Source organism: Coregonus clupeaformis, chromosome 12 (genome assembly GCF_020615455.1).
Source record: "Coregonus clupeaformis isolate EN_2021a chromosome 12, ASM2061545v1, whole genome shotgun sequence".
NCBI classification, from domain to species: domain Eukaryota; kingdom Metazoa; phylum Chordata; class Actinopteri; order Salmoniformes; family Salmonidae; genus Coregonus; species Coregonus clupeaformis.
The window spans coordinates 24,202,861-24,222,542 of record NC_059203.1 but is presented as its reverse complement, the minus strand read 5'-3'; the positions used below and the strand labels follow the sequence as shown (position 1 = coordinate 24,222,542).

The window sequence follows — 19,682 nt, the reverse complement described above, 5'->3', positions numbered from 1 at the left end:
GGGGTGATGGAAGTTGGAAGGAGAAGGATACAAGAGATCCGAGCTCTGATGAAAGTCAAGATGAAGACAGCGATGAAGATTTGGAGATTAAAGGTGCTTCATGTTCAAGAGGATTTTATTCTACAATGACTAGCACAGAAGAAATAGAAAGAGATATGGATTGATGCATATCATGCTTGGATAAGACAAATAATTTAGAAGAAGTAAGAGAATTGGAAAAAGAACTCAAGAAGCTGAAGATACAGAAGGAGAAACTGCTGAAAAAAGGATCCCAAGAATTGGGGAAGAGGTATACATTGCAGCCAAGAAAAGGGAGCACGAGTAAGAAGATGATGCCAGTGATAATTCGAGGACAGAATCTGGAGTATAAGCCTTTGCAGAATACCGATATGTCAGATATACTTGAGAAGCTGCCTACTCTTCAAGATGGAGCATATCCTTGGATTTCTAAGTTGGAAGAAATTACGGTGGGAACACAGTCTGCCATAGGAGACATTAAGAGACTTTTGGCTAATCTCCTTGGGATTCCAGGGATGGAAGACATTTTTCAGAGAGCTGGACTTAATCGATATGTGGGGACTGCAGTGAATGATCCTGAGTTGTTCGCTGCAAGTAGAAATTGGCTGTGGAGAGCACTAAAAGATACGTTTCCAACAAATGTGCATCCTGACAATATTCTGATTGACCCACTAGGACAACAAGAAAATCCGAGAGCCTATGTGTCAAGAGTTCATCAAGTGTGGAGAAATATTACCGGAAATGATCCAGATGTGAGTCAAATAGAGCAGTCAATTTTGCGAGCTAAACTGCAGATGGGGCTGCCCTCACCAGTAAGGAGCAAACTGGCAGAGGTGGTTGAACTTGGAAGCATGACAAAAGGTGTCTATACAGATCATATAGCCCATCAAATGGATCTATACAGGAAAAAGGAACACAACCAGAAAGAACAGGACCAAGAAACTCTCAGAAAACTCAATCAAATACAACTGGTGGAGAATAAGAAGACGGAGAAGAAACAGGCTTTGGTTATGCAGAATCAGTGTTCACCAAATCAACAATCACTGCCACAGCTTCAACTGAACCAGGTCCAACCGCAATTGTACCAGCCACCATTAGTGGGATCAGTTGTTTCATATCCACAGCCAGTTTCTGGACAGACACAGAATTGGAGAGGAAGAGGATGAGAAGGCTTAGGAAGAAGAAGAGGAGGAAGATTTAAGCCATACTTCCAGCAATCTTCAGAAGTGTGTTATAATTGTGGACAAGTTGGTCACTTTGCCCGTGAGTGTAATGGGCCAGGAGGAAACACCAGAGGGAATTTCAGAGGAAGATACAGGGGCCAGTCAAGATCATTTGGAGGACCGGTGAACCCTTATAGGGGCCCGGAGCAAGGATTCTAGAGGTGCCCAGAAGATCCGAAAGGGGGGTGTCAGCTGGTAGCATCAGGACCGGAAAAAGATCAAACAATTGAGGTGAATGTAAAGAATCGACCATTGGAAGTGATGGCGGATAGCGGAGCTGCTTTCACCTGTGTTCGGCCTGAAGATGCTACACATCTTCCCATGTCCAATCAACTAATTAGGACAATCGGATTTGAGGGAGTGAAACAGCTGATTCCTCTTACGGAACCAATTGAGCTCTGCTATAAAAATCTGAAAATTACAATACCCATACTGGTATCGGAACATACACCTATTGCATTGTTGGGAAGAGATGCATTGTGTAGATTGAACTGTACAATAAAATGTACGCCAGACGGCTGTCTGGTAGAAGTGCCAAAAGAAAAGGTTTACCAATTGTTGATGACGACAGAGATGGATTCTTCTTCAGTATTTTGGATTGGAAATCTCAGTGCAGATTTTTTGAAGCAGGCTAAGAAATGGGAGAAATTCATTATGGCAAACATGCTACGTGCGAGGCTTCCAGAATATCCATTTCATTGTACGCTCAAGTATTTCAAGAATGCTGCCCAATCGAACTCAAAGGAATGGTTGAGTCATCAACCAAAGAAAGTTCAACTCAGCTCATGTTGCATAATTTTAGGAACACAAGGAGCAGCTATGAAGATAAACACAGACGATTATCTGGATAAAGAATTTGAGATTGAGAAGCGTGTGCCACATGTGACCTTGGATCAGTGATTTCTCAAAATCATGATTTCGGCTCAAGGACAAGGACAGCCACAAGCTGTACGGATGACACATGAATCTATTTGCAGTGTGAAGATGGATTCAGACCCTATGAAAGAGGAGATGTTGCAACAAGTTCCAGAATGTTTGTGGTCTCAACACAGTGCCGATATTGGACTTGTGAAATCAGCCCAACCAGTGAAAGTTGAACTTCGACCAGGAGCCAGACCTCCTTAGAAGAATCAGTATTCATTGAAAGATGAAGCAATCCAATGGATCGAACCACAAATTGAAGGACTTTCGAAAGCAGGTGTTTTGAAGACAATAAAAAATCCTCAGAGTAACACACCTTTGTTGCCTTTGAAGAAACCCGATTAAACTTATCGTGTGGTTCATGATTTGAGAGCGGTGAATGAGGTAGTGACTGATTTTCCAGCAGAAGTGCCAGACCCGCATACCTTGTTAGCCCAAATTCCTCCTGATGCGACACATTTCACAGTGTTAGACTTATGTGGTGCATTTTTTAGTGTTCCACTTAGTGTAGAAAATCAGGGTTTATTTGGGTTCACATATAAGGGACAGTTCTATGAGTACAGTAGATTGCCACAGGGGTACAAGCATAGCCCTCACATTTTCAATAAAGTACTGAAGGAAGATTTGGTAGGGATAGATCAGATATTGCAAAGCACTGTCATTCAGTACGTGGATGATATAATTATCTGCTCACAGAATGAGGAAACATGTCATAAAGACTCAATTAAATTGCAACAGATATTGGCAGAAAAGGGGCATAAGGTTTCACAGAAAAAGTTGCAATATTGCCAGGAGACGGTTGTTTATTTGGGTCAGAAAATAATGCATGGACACAGAAGCATTTCGGACAGTCAATTGGAAGCTATTCGTAAGGTTCCGAAGCCTAGAACTGTCAGAGAGATGATGACATTTCTTGGTATTGCTGGTTATTCTTCAGCTTGGGTTGAGAGCTATGCTAGTTTGACGGGACCTTTGAGAGCTATGGTTAAAGATACTGGGAATGGACAACTCCATAGCAATCTTTCCTGGACACAGGAAGGCCTTGTGGCATTTGAAACGATCAAACAGAGGTTACAGGAGGCACCTGCACTCATACTACCAGACTACTCTAAGAATTTCTTGCTATATGTGTCTACTTCTACTGGAGGTAAATATGCATGTGCAGTTCTTTGTCAGCCAACAGGTACAGGGACGAATCCTCAACCTATTTCCTACTACTCTGCTGCCTATTCAGAAGTAGAACTAGGGCTACCACTGTGCTACAGAGCAATGGTGGGAGTATATTCAATGTATGACAAAGCATCATCTGTTACGATGGGTTACCCAGTAACAATTCTTACCCATCATAGTCTCAGAAATCTTCTGAACTATGGAAAATATACATTGACTATGCCTTGGCTCAGAGACTATCATAGGCTCTTAGAGCAGGAAGATGTCACCCTAGTGAGGTGTGATACGGTGAATCCAGCCGAGAATTTGCCAACTTCAGAGGATGGTGAGCCACATGATTGTGTTCAAGAAGCAGAAAAATACTAGAGGCTTAGATCAGATTTGCAAGCCTTTCCATTACGTGAGGCAGACCTGGAGTATTGGACTGATGGGTCTTGCCATCGTGTGGGAGATAAATTGTGTGCTGGCTATGCAGTAGTTAAAGCCCAAGGAACTGGATTTGTTGTTGAAAAGGCTGAAGTAATACCACAGCCTGCGTCCGCACAACTTGCTGAACTTGTGGAGCTAACAGAAGCATATTTGTTAGCAGAAGGAAAGCGAGTGACAATATATACTGATTCTGCATATGCACGTAGTGTATGTCATTTGTTTGGAGCAGTGTGGAAAGGTCGAGGGTTTAAACAGATGGTTCTCCGATACAACATCATGCGCAAATAATGAAATTGTTGCATGCTATGATGAAGCCTAAAGAGATAGCGTTAGCTAAGTGTGCAGCTCATAAAACAGATGTGTCAAAAGTCACACAAGGGAACAAAGCTGCAGATGAAGCTGCAAAAGCCGTCACAGGAGCGGGCAAATTGGGCAAGGTTTTTCTGGTCACTCATGGAGTGGACTTGGAAGACAAAATTATGCTTAAGGATGTGATTTTGATGTAGGAAGCTGCTTCTACGATTGACAAACAGTTATGGCTAGACCGAGGTGCTGTCAAAGATGCTACTGGTATTTGGAGAAACCATGAGGGGTTGATAGTAACGCCTCTAGACCTATTAGGCCTGATGATTCAGGAAGCACATGGGTTGGCTCATGTTGCAAGGGGGGAGGTTAGGAGAAAGGTTTTTGGGCACCATATTTGCTTGAAAAGGTTGACTATGTCATAGGCAGGTGCACAATCTGTCTGAAAAATAATGTTCGCAGGGGTGTGACTGTTCTTCCTGGTCACATTCCTACACCGAGAGGTCCTATGTGTGAGTTGGTTGTCGAATTTGTTGATATGATAAAACCAGTTGAAGGGAAATGATATATGCTGGTGGTTGTAGATATATTTTCACGATGGCCGGAGGCCTGTGCAACCAAGCGAAAAGAAGCTAAGTGGGTTGTAAAGAAGTCATAAGCAGGTGGGGATTTCCCGATTTAATATCCTCCGAAAATGGGAAAGAGTTTAGTGGATCAGTGAAATTGATTTTTCAAAAATTGGGGAAAAAAGTCAGACCAAAATGTTAGGAAAACTAGGGTTGAAGTAACTCTAGGAAATTTTGAATATCTGATTGTGCGATAATTTTCACATTTCTTTGCATTTTGTTGTGATGTTTAGTGTTTTCTTATGAATCAAAGGGGGGAAATGGAATGTGATTCATTTATATACAGTATATCATTTTGATATTATTTTTGATATTGATGTTTTAATTTGCATGTGTTGCTTTGCAAAAGATACTGGTTGGTGTTTTCTTGTCTTCCAGAAGAATATGGGGATGTGTAGAGTGGGATTCAAATACTCAAACATGGACAATATGAATGGACTGGAGGAAGTTGAACAAGGACGGTGTGGAAATGTTCAGATTCCATCATCGACGTTGCATTGAAAGTCGACACTGCTGAGAAGATGCAGTGCAGGGGACTACATTTCAGTGTCTGCAATGATTTATATACATATTTGCATGTGTAATACATAATTTGTGTCATATTCTTTCTGTATAAAATTTTTGAAGAATGATGTTTTCTGTTGTTGGGTACATGTGGGGACCTCAGATATTTTTTTTTTTTGTGGATGCTTAGGGATATTGGGTCTAGGCAGGGACAGAGAGAATCCACAGGAGGGTCCGATGGGTCGACCAGCCTGAATGTGGACATTTTTGATTGTATTTTGTTTTCTGAGGTTTTCATGTGTATTCAATTGCATCATAGCTTAAAATGCATTGATAAAGATTTATAAATTGATCTGGAGTACTTAGGTGGTCGCCTGGGGCAGAGGGGCCGTGAGAGATTTTTCCTGTCTTGATTGATTGATGGATATTTGGAATGAAAGCTGCCAGACAGGTTTTTCGCTCTCACACTCCATAAAAATGTGTTTACACTCCATAAAAATGTGTTTACACTCCATAAAAATTTGTTTACACTCCATGAAAATTTGTCTACATCAAAATTTGTTTATTCTCCATACATTTTGTTTTATTGCTAAAGTTAATCAAGAAGCCTGATGTAATAAAAATTGTTGTTTGTCATAATCCTATTCTTTTTGTTTTCGAGACTTAATTAGTCTCGAAGGGGGGAAATATGTAGTATCTGAACAGTTTATAATTTTGGCTGACGTTTGCAAATGGTGTGTTAGATGAATTTTACTCTGCCTTGCTGAAACATCTGGAAAGCATCACTATAGGGGCCCCCTGAAACAGAGGAGACTTGGATATGTGGAAGCCAGGGATTGGTCTATTCAAAACACCCATCTTATGTTACATAGGATATATATCAGGTTTTCAACAAAGGACGGGGAGAATAATCATATTTGAGATTGGGTTAGTTGTTCTCCAGATTCTGCAGAAATCTGTAAATTGACGCTGAAAACTTTTGATATAATAAACCTTTATAATCAAAGTACAGTGTCAGCAGATTCCTTGTCAACACAGCATATCAGCATCGTTGTCTCAACATCACAGTACCTCTTTGAAAGTGACGCAGAAGGTTACAATTGGTGAAATCATGCAATATATGTTAAACAAGGTTGGAATGTGGAGCAATGAAATTGGGTATCAGTCTACTCAGTGACACCCACAGAACACAACTGTGAAGAATTTATGCAAATATTAGCATTGTAGCTCTTATCGCGGGACTGTGCCTGTGTGAAACCACCTCCCCAGTCAGCCTATTGTGCGTATTGACATTCATATTGCACTGTACAGCCTTACCTAAGGATTGGGGATTAATTAAATGGGGTGTCAGTCTACTCAGTACCAAGAGCTTTTTTCCCAACGTCCTCCTCAGAGTTATCAGACTCCAAAACATCCAGGTTGTATTGTTTTTCCTCTGGAATAGTGGTCAATACACATAGTACAGTGAGGGGAAAAAAGTATTTGATCCCCTGCTGATTTTGTAAGTTTGCCCACTGACAAAGAAATGATCCGTCTATAGTTTTAATGGTAGGTTTATTTGAACAGTGAGAGACAGAATAACAACAAAAAAATCCAGAAAAACGCATGTCAAAAATGTTATAAATTGATTTGCATTTTAATGAGGGAAATAAGTATTTGACCCCCTCTCAATCAGAAAGATTTCTGGCACCCAGGTGTCTTTTTATACAGGTAACGAGCTGAGATTAGGAGCACACTCTTAAAGGGAGTGCTCCTAATCTCAGTTTGTTACCTGTATAAAAGACACCTGTCCACAGAAGCAATCAATCAATCAGATTCCAAACTCTCCACCATGGCCAAGACCAAAGAGCTCTCCAAGGATGTCAGGGACAAGATTGTAGACCTACACAAGGCTGGAATGGGCTACAAGGCCATCGCCAAGCAGCTTGATGAGAAGGTGACAACAGTTGGTGCGATTATTCGCAAATAGAAAAAACACAAAATAACTGTCAATCTCCCTTGGCCTGGGGCTCCATGCAAGTTCTCACCTCGTGGAGTTGCAATGATCATAAGAATGGTGAGGAATCAGCCCAGAACTGCACGGGAGGATCTTGTCAATGATCTCAATGCAGCTGGGACCATAGTCACCAAGAAAACAATTGGTAACACATTACGCCGTGAAGGACTGAAATCCTGCAGCGCACGCAAGGTCCCCCTGCTCAAGGAAGCACATATACAGGCCCGTCTGAAGTTTGTCAATGAACATCTGAATGATTCAGAGGAGAACTTGGTGAAAGTTGTGGTCAGATGAGACCAAAATCGAGCTCTTTGGCATCAACTCAACTCGCCGTGTTTGGACGAGGAGGAATGCTGCCTATGACCCCAAGAACACCATCCCCACCGTCAAACATGGAGATGGAAACATTATGCTTTGGGGGTGTTTTTCTGCTAAGGGGACAGGACAACTTTACCGCATCAAAGGGACGATGGACGGGGCCATGTACCGTCAAATCTTGGGTGAGAACCTCCTTCCCTCAGCCAGGGCATTGAAAATGGGTCGTGGATGGGTATTCCAGCATGACAATGACCCAAAACACACGGCCAAGGCAACAAAGGAGTGGCTCAAGAAAGAGCACATTAAGGTCCTGGTGTGGCCTAGCCAGTCTCCAGACCTTAATCCCATAGAAAATCTGTGGAGGGATCTGAAGGTTCGAGTTGCCAAACATTTTACATTTACATTTTAGTCATTTAGCAGACGCTCTTATCCAGAGCAACTTACAGTTAGTGAATAAATTTTTTTTTTTATACTGGCCCCCCGTGGGAATTGAACCCACAACCCTGGCGTTGCAAACGCCATGCTCTATCAACGTTGTTCTCTGGGTGTCACTGAGTAGACTGATACCCCATGTCATTGATCCATAATCCATAGGTAAGGCTGTACAGTGAAATAAATATGCAATTCTAAAGTCTAATACATCCAGTGTGATTTCAACAGATTTTTGTCAAATTAACAAATTACTTTATTTTGTTGAATTTATATAACAACAATCCAACCTCATTTAGCAGGATCCATGGCATAATTCCACTATTTGTATTCATTTGCATCACTGTCAATGACATACTTTTATTGTGAAGGCTAACCGCAAATTCCACTATTGTGGCTAATCCTTATTGTGGCTAGTCTCACATAGGTGGGTCCCACCACCATTAATCAAATAAGAACAGTTTTATAAATTAGGGGTATTTTAGATGATGACACCTAGCTAGATAGTTAGCTAGCTAACTATAGCTAATGAAACAGATTATATAGTTTTGCTATGTTTTTGGGGAAGAACATTGTTTGCATCCATCAGCTAAAGTTAGCTAGCTTTTTTTATGACCAGCACTGTCCAGGGCTTGGGGAAGGGCAGGTGCGCGAGACAACTTTACCAGCATCATAGCATACGTATCGATAAGACGGTGTGACATATGAAATACGAATGATAGTGTAATCAATGTGTAATATCTATGTAACAAAGTGTATGAACGTGTTAAATTGTTATGTGACGTGCAGTCATATTCAGGTCCTGATTGGTCAACAAGCTTATTTGACACGTTAAGTAGTGTTATTTGACGTATCCTTTTTGACACGCAAAGACCCAAACGGCGATCCATAGTTACCTGTAGATCCACAAATGTTATATCAATCAGAATTGTCATCTCATTGTACAGTAACTTATGGCTCTCATTATATAATACAGACATGGGTGATTTTCTGTCCCAGTTGCAAAAAGCTGGTAACTTTCCCAAAATCCCCTGGTCTTCCAGAAGAAACGGTTGGAAGACTCCAGGAATCAGGAGGGAATAAGCAGGAAATCTGGAAACCTCCAACCAGGATTTCTGGAAAACCTGGGGATTTTGGGAAAGTTACTGGATTTTTGCAACCCTAGTCCCAGGGGACTGAACTGTGCGCACGTTTTTATTCTTGCCTAGCACAAACATCTCATTCAACTAATTGTGGTCTTCAATTTAGACCATAATTAGTTCAGTGAAGTGTTAGTAGAGTGAAAAACAAAAACCTGTACACTCCTCTTTAAAAAAACTGTGGTTGTCAACTACAATTGTCTAAATACAAGTACCATTTTCTTTTGCTAATCCATGCAGGTTTGTCATCTGATTTCCAAGAAGCCTGATAGAGATAGATACATCCAGGTTAAGGCCTGCTGTCAGCAGGAACATGGAGCACTCCATGTCAATGTCAGTAAGTCATGACGGCACACAAGCTGCAGTGCAGCGCCCCTGAATGGAGAGCATGTTGAGGTGTTATTGGTCTTGCTCAAGGGCCCAACAATAGGGGAATGTCTTTAGGATGTGAACTCAGCAGCCCTCCAGTTGCCAGATCAATTCCCTCCTTTTTTCTAGTGCCTGGCCCGGGATTCGAAGCAGCCACGTTTCGGTTATAGGTCCAACCCCTTAGGCGCTGGGCTCCCTACCGATACAATTTGAAGAACTAAAACTCCACTCAAATGAGGAGTGGAGAAGCCATATGCACCATTAACCTGTCTACTGGAGTAACTTCATGTCAGAGAGACTGTGATTAGAGGGTTAAACAGGATGCCCTGGGCAAATGGGAGGTCACGGGTGAGGGCTTAGGGGTCAGAGAGAATGGGCCAGTTAGTTTAACATTGCCCGGTGCCCTGGGTGGGTGGAGTTTGCACATTTTACACCATTCCATTGGTCCTTAAGTGAAATCTCCAGCCACCCGGGGCAGCGGGCCATGCACAACGAACTCGCCCAGTAAGAGCGAAGTTACAGACATGAAGATACTTGAACAACTTGAACAACAGAGTAAGGCTGCCTTCAAATCAAAATGCATGAAATGCATGTCCGACACAGGTGTTTGGTGAGGAGAAACACTGCTCTACGTTTTCAATGGATATGTCTTTGCAACTTTTCTGACAGACACAATGCTAGGGCCTCCCCCAACACACTCCTCCCATTGAAAACCAATGAGTTACTGCGTCTTTTACGCATCCATTTGTCTGATTTGAAGGCCCCATAATAGTCCTCAATAATCAATGTAATACTTGTTACATGTTAACTCTCTTGCTCCCTTTATTTCAAGCACACTCAGTACTTCTATCCATCTCTCTCCAGGTGCTACAGACAGAATATTCCAAGGACCTCCAGAGCCTTCTGACCAACTACCTGCGATCTCTCCAGAGCACAGAGAAGTAGTAGTATACTCATAATAGTATACTTATGCACCTTCACTGTTGCTGTCTGTGTGATATAGCATCTAATCAAGGGTCACTGGTTGGATTTATTGTACTCAATTCAAGACTCATGCTCTCTCCTCCCTCTAAAAGTCTCCCAGATTTAATAAAAACTAACATGTCTTTCCCCCTGTCCCCAGGTGAGTCTGCTGGGCAATGGAACTCTAGAGCAGTACATCAAAAAACATGCCACCCTGTTGTCAGCTCTCAGCAGGTCGTTCTCTGAGGAAGGGTGCAATGGTCAAGGCTTTCAATGGCCGAATTTGGGGATGATTAATGCAATAAAGCTGTGTATAAACTGTGCATGTTAATTTATTTTAAATAATTAGGTTACAAAATCATAACTTTTGAATAGCCTGTTGGTCTTCATTTTTACTAACTATGGTAACCAAAAAATCTAACATGCCGACTTTATCAATCAAGACAACACTTAGAGTGTAGAATTCAAAAGTTCAAAAGAATTGATTCAAGTCTCATGTCCAAGGTGAATACATTTTATTAATGTATATTAGACACATCACACAGGTGTATCGAGTAAAATACTGTACATTGTATTTCAAAGACCAGATTGATGAATGGGACAATAGACAAGTGAATATACGTCAGTTCTTGCATTTATATCAGTTTGTATGAATGGGTGGTTACAAGATATGTAGACCTTCAAAACACACACCAGAGACAGAAGGGTGTTCCACACAATATTTATTTAACAATAGCTAAAAGTCCCAAGTGGACAAGTCCAAAAATATCAAATGTAAAAGTCCTATTTTAAAAGTCCTTGAGTAGCGTTCTGTGGTCCCACCACAGCAGGGACGCTCTGAGGGATCCAAGCCAGTGTTCACAGCAGGCCTCTCCTGGGTTGTGTTGTACTGAGTGAAAGACAAAGATTCTGTCAGTGCTGAGACGCCGTAGGGGCTTAGTACAATAAACCTCCACAATACCTCTCCAAAAATGATTAAACAAAATCACAATAGAACTAAGGAAAGGAGTATAATCATATCAAAGCAAAAACAAACAATGTGGAAATAGTAAATAGAATTAAACAAACTTAATTGGAAAATCAACAAGACTTGATACAGTAATTTAAACCAAAATAAATGGAGGCAGGGCATAGTGGCTCAAGTAACGTTATCTGGTATCAATAAAGGCCAATAATGTCTATTCACAAAATAACAGGTTTTCAATTGTCTTTGTAGTAAGAGCCAGTAGTGAGAACCTACTGACTAAAATAGTTCAGATGTGAGCGGGGAGTGTTCAGGCAGAAAAGTCACTATAATCCATAATGACTTGTCCAGTGCGATCAAAAGGAATTCGCCCCAGTTGGGAGTCTATACTGGTGTGGATGGAATGAGAAGGGTAGGCTACTTAGGGAAGGGTGAATGTGCTTCACCCTCCCAGTATCCCAAAGGCCTCCTCTCCGGTTCACAAGTAGGTGCACTGGAGTGCGTACACAAAGCAGTAGAGAACGTCGGCAGGCAGTGCTTTCAGGTGAAATGTTGGAAATGGAATATGGAGAGGTACTTAGCTTTGGGAAAGGTGAAGCGTTCACCTTCCCAATTTCCCAAAAGGCCTCCGCTCCGTTCACTCGCCGGCAGCCGTTAATCCGGTCCACAGTGACTTGTTGCTTCTTAGTTGGTACTCCCGTCAGGTCACACAGCAGCTATAGGCTCAATCCACAGGCACACTGGCATTAATGAGTGCGTAGCACGCAACACAGTAGAGAATGTCGGAATACAGCTCTATCAGGCACTAAGTTAGAGTTGGATATAGAGAGGTACTTAGCTTTGGGAAGGGTGACACGTTCACCTTCCTAATTCCCATTAAGGCCTTCTCTCTCCGTTTCAACAATGATTCAGGTCTGCTCCAGCAACAGCATGCATTCTCCTCAGTCACCTCGGCTCCGCAGCAACGCTGCTCCCAGCTCACATCGATGGCGTGCTGCTTCTGGCGTTCACCTTAAATAAAGAACAGGTGCAAGCAACTCCCAGGTCCCAATCAGTGACGTGTTATAATTACTCCTGTGATCAACAGGGAGAAGAGTTACCAGGGGCAAGGAGATGTGGACCTTATATTTGTCTGGGCGAACCCAAAGACATCCAGCCAACTTGACACAACTGTGGGAAGCATTGGAGTCAACATGGGCCAGCATCCCTGTGGAACGCTTTTGACACCTTGTAGAGTTCATGCCCTGACAAATTGAGGCTGTTCTAAGGGCAAAAGGGGGTGCAACTCAATATTAGGAAGGTGTTCTTAATGTTTGGTATACCCAGTGTATAATGCAATGTATGGGGGCAGCTTCTAATAGATACATAGTCACCTCCGTGACATACCTTTCATCACCAAATCTATGTTAGCATTTACTGCTCATGTTGCTGAACAATCCAACCTTTTTGTTTAGTGCCAATTATATAAATGGGCAATTCACACACAATATTCAGTTCATAAGCTTTGACTGTAATACCTCTGCTGTTCAACAACAGCTTTCTTCCATGTCTGTCAGCATGCTCCTTTCTAGGGAATTTACTCCCCCTCCATCTGAAATGCAATAACAACAAAAACATGAATAACAATGTACCTACTCAGCCAGTAACTTAGCTAACTAATGAAACATTTGAATTTATTTATTTTATTATTTATAAACACTAATGTACAGTATACATGCACATATATATACTGCACATGTACAAGTGCCAGTAACCGAAAGGTCGCTGGTTCTAATCCCCGAGCCGACTAGGTGAAACATCTGTCGATGTGCCCTTGAGCAAGGCACTTAACCCTAATTGCTCCTGTATGTCGCTCTGGATAAGAGTGTCTGCTAAATGACTAAAATGTAAATGTAAAAAATGTACAAGCCTATTCTTTATCAGCCAAATTGTACCAAAACAACTGCCTTTTTGCCTCTTTTTCAGTTACCAATTCATCAATAAACAGTCAGGGGAACAAACTCGTTTGGCAAAAAGTGTTCAATAGTAAGTAACAAGTCTTTAAAATATAGCTGGCAAATATATAGTTTTTCTTTTCTAAAATCATTAGCTAGCTACATTGATGAACTCAGCTGATGGCTCACATCAACAGCATTATCCCAGAAACCCTAGACCCACTCCAATTTGCATACCGCCCCAACAGATCCACAGATGATGCAATCTCTATTGCACTCCACACTGCCCTTTCCCACCTGGACAAGAGGAACACCTACGTGAGAATGCTATTCATTGACTACAGCTCAGCATTCAACACCATAGTGCCCTCTAAGCTCATCACTAAGCTAAGGATCCTGGGACTAAACACCTCCCTCTGCAACTGGATCCTGGACTTCCTGACGGGCCGCCCCCAGGTGGTAAGGGTAGGTAACAACACATCTGCCACACTGATCCTCAACACGGGGGCCCCTCAGGGGTGCGTGCTCAGTCCCCTCCTGTACTCTCTGTTCACCCATGACTGCATGGCCAGGTACGACTCCAACACCATCATTAAGTTTGCCGACGACACAACAGTGGTAGGCCTGATCACCGACAACGATGAGACAGCCTATAGGGAGGAGGTCAGAGATCTGGCCGTGTGGTGCCAGGACAACAACCTCTCCCTCAACGTGACCAAGACAAAGGAGATGATTGTGGACTACAGGAAAAAAAAGAGGACTGAGCACGCCCCCATTCTCATCGACAGGGCTGTAGTGGAACAGGTTGAGAGCTTCAAGTTCCTTGGTGTCCACATCACCAATGAACTATCATGGTCCAAACACACCAAGACAGTCGTGAAGAGGGCACGACAAAGCCTATTCCCCCTCAGGAGACTGAAAAGATTTGGCATGGGTCCTCAGATCCTCAAAAAATTCTACAGCTGCACCATCGAGAGCATCCTGACTGGTTGCATCACCGCCTGGTATGGCAACTGCTTGGCCTCCGACCGCAAGGCACTACAGAGGGTAGTGCGTACGGCCCAGTACATCACTGGGGCAAAGCTTCCTGCCATCCAGGACCTCTATACCAGGCGGTGTCAGAGGAAGGCCCTCAAAATTGTCAAAGACTCCAGCCACCCTAGTCATAGACTGTTCTCTCTGCTACCGCACGGCAAGCGGTACCGGAGTGCCAAGTCTAGGTCCAAAAGACTTCTCAACAGCTTCTACCCCCAAGCCATAAGACTCCTGAACAGCTAATCATGGCTACCCGGACTATTTGCACTGCCCCCCACCCCATCCTTTTACGCTGCTGCTACTCTGTTAAGTATTTATGCATAGTCACTTTAACTCTACCCGCATGTACATATTACCTCAACTACCTCAACTAGCCGGTGCCCCCGCACATTGACTCTGCAACGGTACCCCCCTGTATATATAGCCTCCCTACTGTCACTTTATTTTACTTCTGCTCTTTTTTTCTCAACACTTTTGGTTTGTTGTTGTTTTATTTTTACTTTTTTTTGTTTAAAATAAATGCACTGTTGGTTAAGGGCTGTAAGTAAGCATTTCACTGTAATGTCTGCACCTGTTGTATTTGGCGCATGTGACCAATAAGAGTTAGCTCTTCCCAAGCAGTTTCAACTTAGCTAGTAGCTACCTCATCCAACAGGCTTAAGCTGCAGTGAAACAGATACATTTAGCCTATCTACATTTATCAAAATAGACTAAGCCCTTTTTTTGTCCTATTTTTTGTCGACTTAATTGATCAATCTGAGCCTTGTTATGTCACTTCCTGCAGTGTGTCTCTGATCCTACGGGACAAGGAGATGGACATCACCATAAGGTCAACACGGATTATCATCATGCTCTATGAGAGGAATGGAATCAAGTTCCTGTGGGCCGTCCTGAGGCAACGCCTGACAGGAGACAACATTATCGGGATCATTGGTGAGTGAAACATTATCAGTAACACTCCACTTCAGATCCTTATGTTGTAGTCAATAGCCATTATATATTCTCTTTGTTTCTACGTGAGTGTGTACATTTTTAAAAACATAACTTTAAATTCTAGGACACAGATGAAAATACGTTAGTTAACGCAGTATAATTTCATACTGTCCATTTGATTTAAGATAGCTAGCCATAGAGTTTGGAGCCATTGTATCAGGTCCAGGTATCTCATAGTGACAGTATTTGTACTGTGTGTTACAGCCTGTCCACCTGTTGCCTATGAGGAGGTCCAGGGAACAACAATGAAACTGAAGATTCAGGACAAAGAAGTAGAAGTCTCCAGGTAAGTTCAACTGTCTATCAGAAACAAACTGCATGTATAGTGATCTGACTGTTCATAGGTTGTGTGTTTTAATACTGTGTATCTATAGCAATAATGTGTATTTAGTGTATTTAATGAGTTTATATTTAGGTGATTATGTTTGATTGTATGGTTCTGTGAGAATATTTAGGGAAACTGGAGTATTCTGTATACGCTATTATATTAAGAACCGTGTTGTGGATTGTGTGTGTGTGTGTGTGTGTGTGTGTGTTGTAGGAGCTCTGCTGTGGATCTCAGTGTTCGCTCTGCCCCCACCGTGGCATGCTGGTTGCTGCCTCTTTAGTCTGCCCTACAGGGGGAGCTAGCTGACTTCGCCGTCACACAACTCTAACTGACCATGTAGTTGCTCCCATCACCAACTGATGAATACTATAAATACAGTAATTCTGTTTATAGAATTAAGAAGAGCAACAATAAAAGCTGAGGTTTCTTTATAGAGTTCTATGAGTTCACATAATAACACAGCTAAAATATTTTGTGACAAACTAATTGTTGAATAAATATCCCTTTTCTGTTTGTGTCACGGTTTCGGCCGAGGCTGCTCCTCTTCCTTGTTCGGGCAGGCTTCGGCGGTCGTCGTCTCCGGAGTACTAGCTGCCACCGTTCTATGTTTCATGTTCGTTTGGTTTTGTCTCTTTGTAACACCTGTCCCTTGTTTGTGTTTGATTATGTTCCCTATTTAGTTTCGTTTGTTTGGGTCAGGTGTTATGCGTGATTGTATTTTGTCAGCTTGCCACAGAGGAGTTTGTTCTCTCTCGTTTGTTGTCATTTTTGAGAGTTCGCACTGCGTGCGCTTTTTCTTGTTTTCCGCACTGTGTTTGTGCGTAATTGTTCGCGCCGCCCGGTTGGGTTGGCGACTCTTTACCTGATTTGGATTTACTAAAGTCTGTTGAAGTCATCCTGGTTCCTGCGCTTGATTCCCTACACTCATCCACACACAGCACTCTGACAGAATCACGCATCATTCCATGGAATCAGCAGGAGCGACCGCGCCAACAGCAGGTATGGATGAACGTCTTCGTGGGCAGGAGGATCGGATTAACCAGGTCTGTCATGCCCTGGAGGGGGTGATGAACACTCTCCACCGATGGGAAACCAGCGGGGTACCCACGACCCCACCTACCGAACCATCCCCATCGGTCAGTCCTCCTGTCCCATCTCCGGAACCCAGTGGGATTCGGCTCTCGCTCCCGAGGGCGTACGACGGCTCCACTGCCGGGTGTCAAGGGTTCCTGCTGCAAGTGGAGCTCTACCTCGCCACCGTACACCCGGCGCCCTCGGGACACGAGAGCGTCTCAGCCCTCATCTCCTGTCTCACCGGCAAGGCGTTGGAGTGGGCCAACGCCGAATGGAGGAGAATGGATGCCGCTACCACTACCTATGCGGAGTTCTCCTGCCGCTTCCGTGCTGTGTTTGACCATCCACCAGAGGGGAAGGCGGCGGGGGAGCGTCTGTTCTACCTCCGACAGGGGATGAGGAGCGCCCAGGACTTTGCCTTGGAATTCCGGACTCTAGCGGCCGATGCAGGGTGGAATGAGCGGGCCCATATAGACCACTTCCGTTGCAGCCTCCGGGAGGACGTCCAGCGAGAGTTGGCATGCAGGGACACCTCGTTGACCTTTGACCAACTTGTCGACATGGCCATTCGGCTGGATACCCTGCTCGCCACTCGTGGACGTCCCGGGTGGGGTTCGCCCATTCCACTCTCCAGCACCTCCGAGCCGAGCCCTATGGAGCTCGGGGGTGCTGGCGCTAGAGAACGGAGGAGTAGGAACCCGAGGGGGGCCGTTCCCTGCACTAACTGTGGCCGTGGAGGGCACACCGCGGCTAGGTGTTGGGGAGGGTCCCCCGGTGGAGGAGAAGGCAGGTCACGCATTGGGGGGTCCCCCCAGGTGAGTAGGCGCCCTACTTACCCAGAGCTTTCTGTCGTGCACCTAACCTTGCCTGTTTGTTTTCCACAGGTTGCACCTCGTTCCCAGCATAAGGCGCTGGTAGATTCAGGCGCAGCTGGGAATTTTGTAGATCGCCAGTTTTGTATAGAGTTAGGGATTCCCCTCCTTCCAGTTGATAAGCCTTTCCCTGTTCATGCCCTAGATAGCCGTCCGTTAGGGTCTGGGTTGATTAGGGAGGTCACAGCGCCCCTTCAAATGATGGCGCAGGAGGGTCATGAGGAGACGATTCAGCTCTATCTGATTGACTCTCCTGCGTATCCGGTAGTGCTGGGCCTTCCCTGGTTGATGACCCATGACCCTACTATTATGTGGCGAGAGAAAGCTCTTAAAGGGTGGTCTGCCAAGTGTGAGGGGCGGTGTCTGGGTGTTTCCATAGGGGCGACCTCGGTGGAAAGTCCAAATCTAATGACAGCACTGCATATTCCCCCCGAGTATGAGGATTTGAAACTGGTGTTTAGTAAGACTAGGGCGGCGCAGCTGCCGCCTCATAGACGGGGGGATTGTGCGATAGATCTCCAGTCAGGAGCAGCTCTCCCGCGGAGCCATGTGTATCACTTGTCTCAAGAGGAGAGGAAGGCAATGGAGACGTACATCGCTGAGTCTCTGAGACAGGGATACATACGGGCCTCCACTTCACCCGCTTCCTCGAGTTTCTTTTTTGTGAAGAAAAAGGATGGAGGTCTGCGCCCGTGTATTGATTACCGCGGTCTCAATCAGATTACGGTGAAGTACAGCTATCCACTTCCTCTGATTGCGACTATGACGGAGTCACTGCACGGTGCGCAGTTCTTTACAAAATTGGATCTCAGGAGCGCATATAACTTGGTGCGCATTAGAGAGGGCGATGAATGGAAGACAGCGTTTAGCACGACTTCCGGACACTACGAGTATCTAGTCATGCCATATGGGTTAATGAATGCTCCCTCAGTCTTCCAATCCTTCGTCGATGAGATTTTCCGGGACATGCAGGGACAGGGAGTAGTCGTGTACATCGACGACATTCTGGTGTACAGTCCTACCCGAGCAGAGCATGTAGCCCTGGTGCGCCGAGTATTGAGGAGGCTGTTGGAGCATGACCTATATGTCAAGGCAGAGAAATGTCTGTTTTTTCAGAAGTCGGTCTCCTTTCTGGGTTACCAGTTGTCTGCGTCAGGGGTGAAGATGGAGGTAGACCGGGTGTCAGCTGTGCGTAATTGGCAGACCCCAACCACTGTGAAGGAGGTGCAACAGTTCTTGGGTTTTGCGAATTATTACCGGAGGTTTATCCGGGGGTTTTGGACAGGTGGCAGCTCCCATAACGTCTCTGTTAAAGGGGGTCCAGTGCGCTTGCGGTGGTCAGCTGAGGCGGACAGGGCTTTTGGGAGACTGAAGGACCTGTTTACCTCGGCGCCGGTGTTGGCGCATCCGGATCCCTCTTTACCGTTCCAGGTAGAGGTGGACGCGTCAGAGGCCGGTATAGGGGCCGTTCTTTCCCAACGTTCTGGCACTCCACCTAAACTCCGTCCCTGTGCGTTTTATTCTAAAAGCTCAGTCCGGCGGAGCGGAATTATGACGTAGGAGACAGGGAGCTGTTAGCCGTGGTACAGGCCCTAAAGGTGTGGCGGCATTGGCTCGAGGGGGCTCAACACCCTTTCCTCATTCTAACTGACCATCGTAACCTGGAGTACATCCGGGCAGCTAGGAGACTGAATCTCGCCAGGCCCGGCTGGACTATGTTTCTAGCCCGGTTTGTGTTTAAAATCACATACATCCCTGGGTCCCAGAACGGGAAGGCAGATGCTCTGTCTCGGCGGTATGACGCGGAGGAGAGGTCCGTTGAGCCCACGCCCATACTACCAGAGTCTTGTCTGGTTGCACCGGTGGTGTGGGAGGTTGATGGCGAGATCGAGCGGGCGTTACGCACCGACCCAAGTCCTCCACAGTGTCCAGTGGGTCGGACGTACGTTCCGCTCGAGGTACGCGATCGCCTCATTTGTTGGGCTCATACGTCCCCCTCCTCTGGCCATCCGGGTATCGGCCGGACAGTGCACTGCCTTAGCACGAAGTACTGGTGGCCAACGTTAGCTAGGGA

At 44.7% G+C, this 19,682-nt stretch overlaps 1 long non-coding RNA gene across 1 annotated transcript; it reads left to right on the top strand.

The window, feature by feature from the left end:
* The first annotated feature begins 9,326 nt into the window (after positions 1-9,326).
* Positions 9,327-10,731, top strand: LOC121578070. Its single transcript, XR_006002733.2, has 2 exons — positions 9,327-9,413; positions 10,310-10,731. It is a non-coding gene; the product is annotated as an uncharacterized LOC121578070 (long non-coding RNA).
* The last annotated feature ends 8,951 nt before the right edge of the window (positions 10,732-19,682 follow it).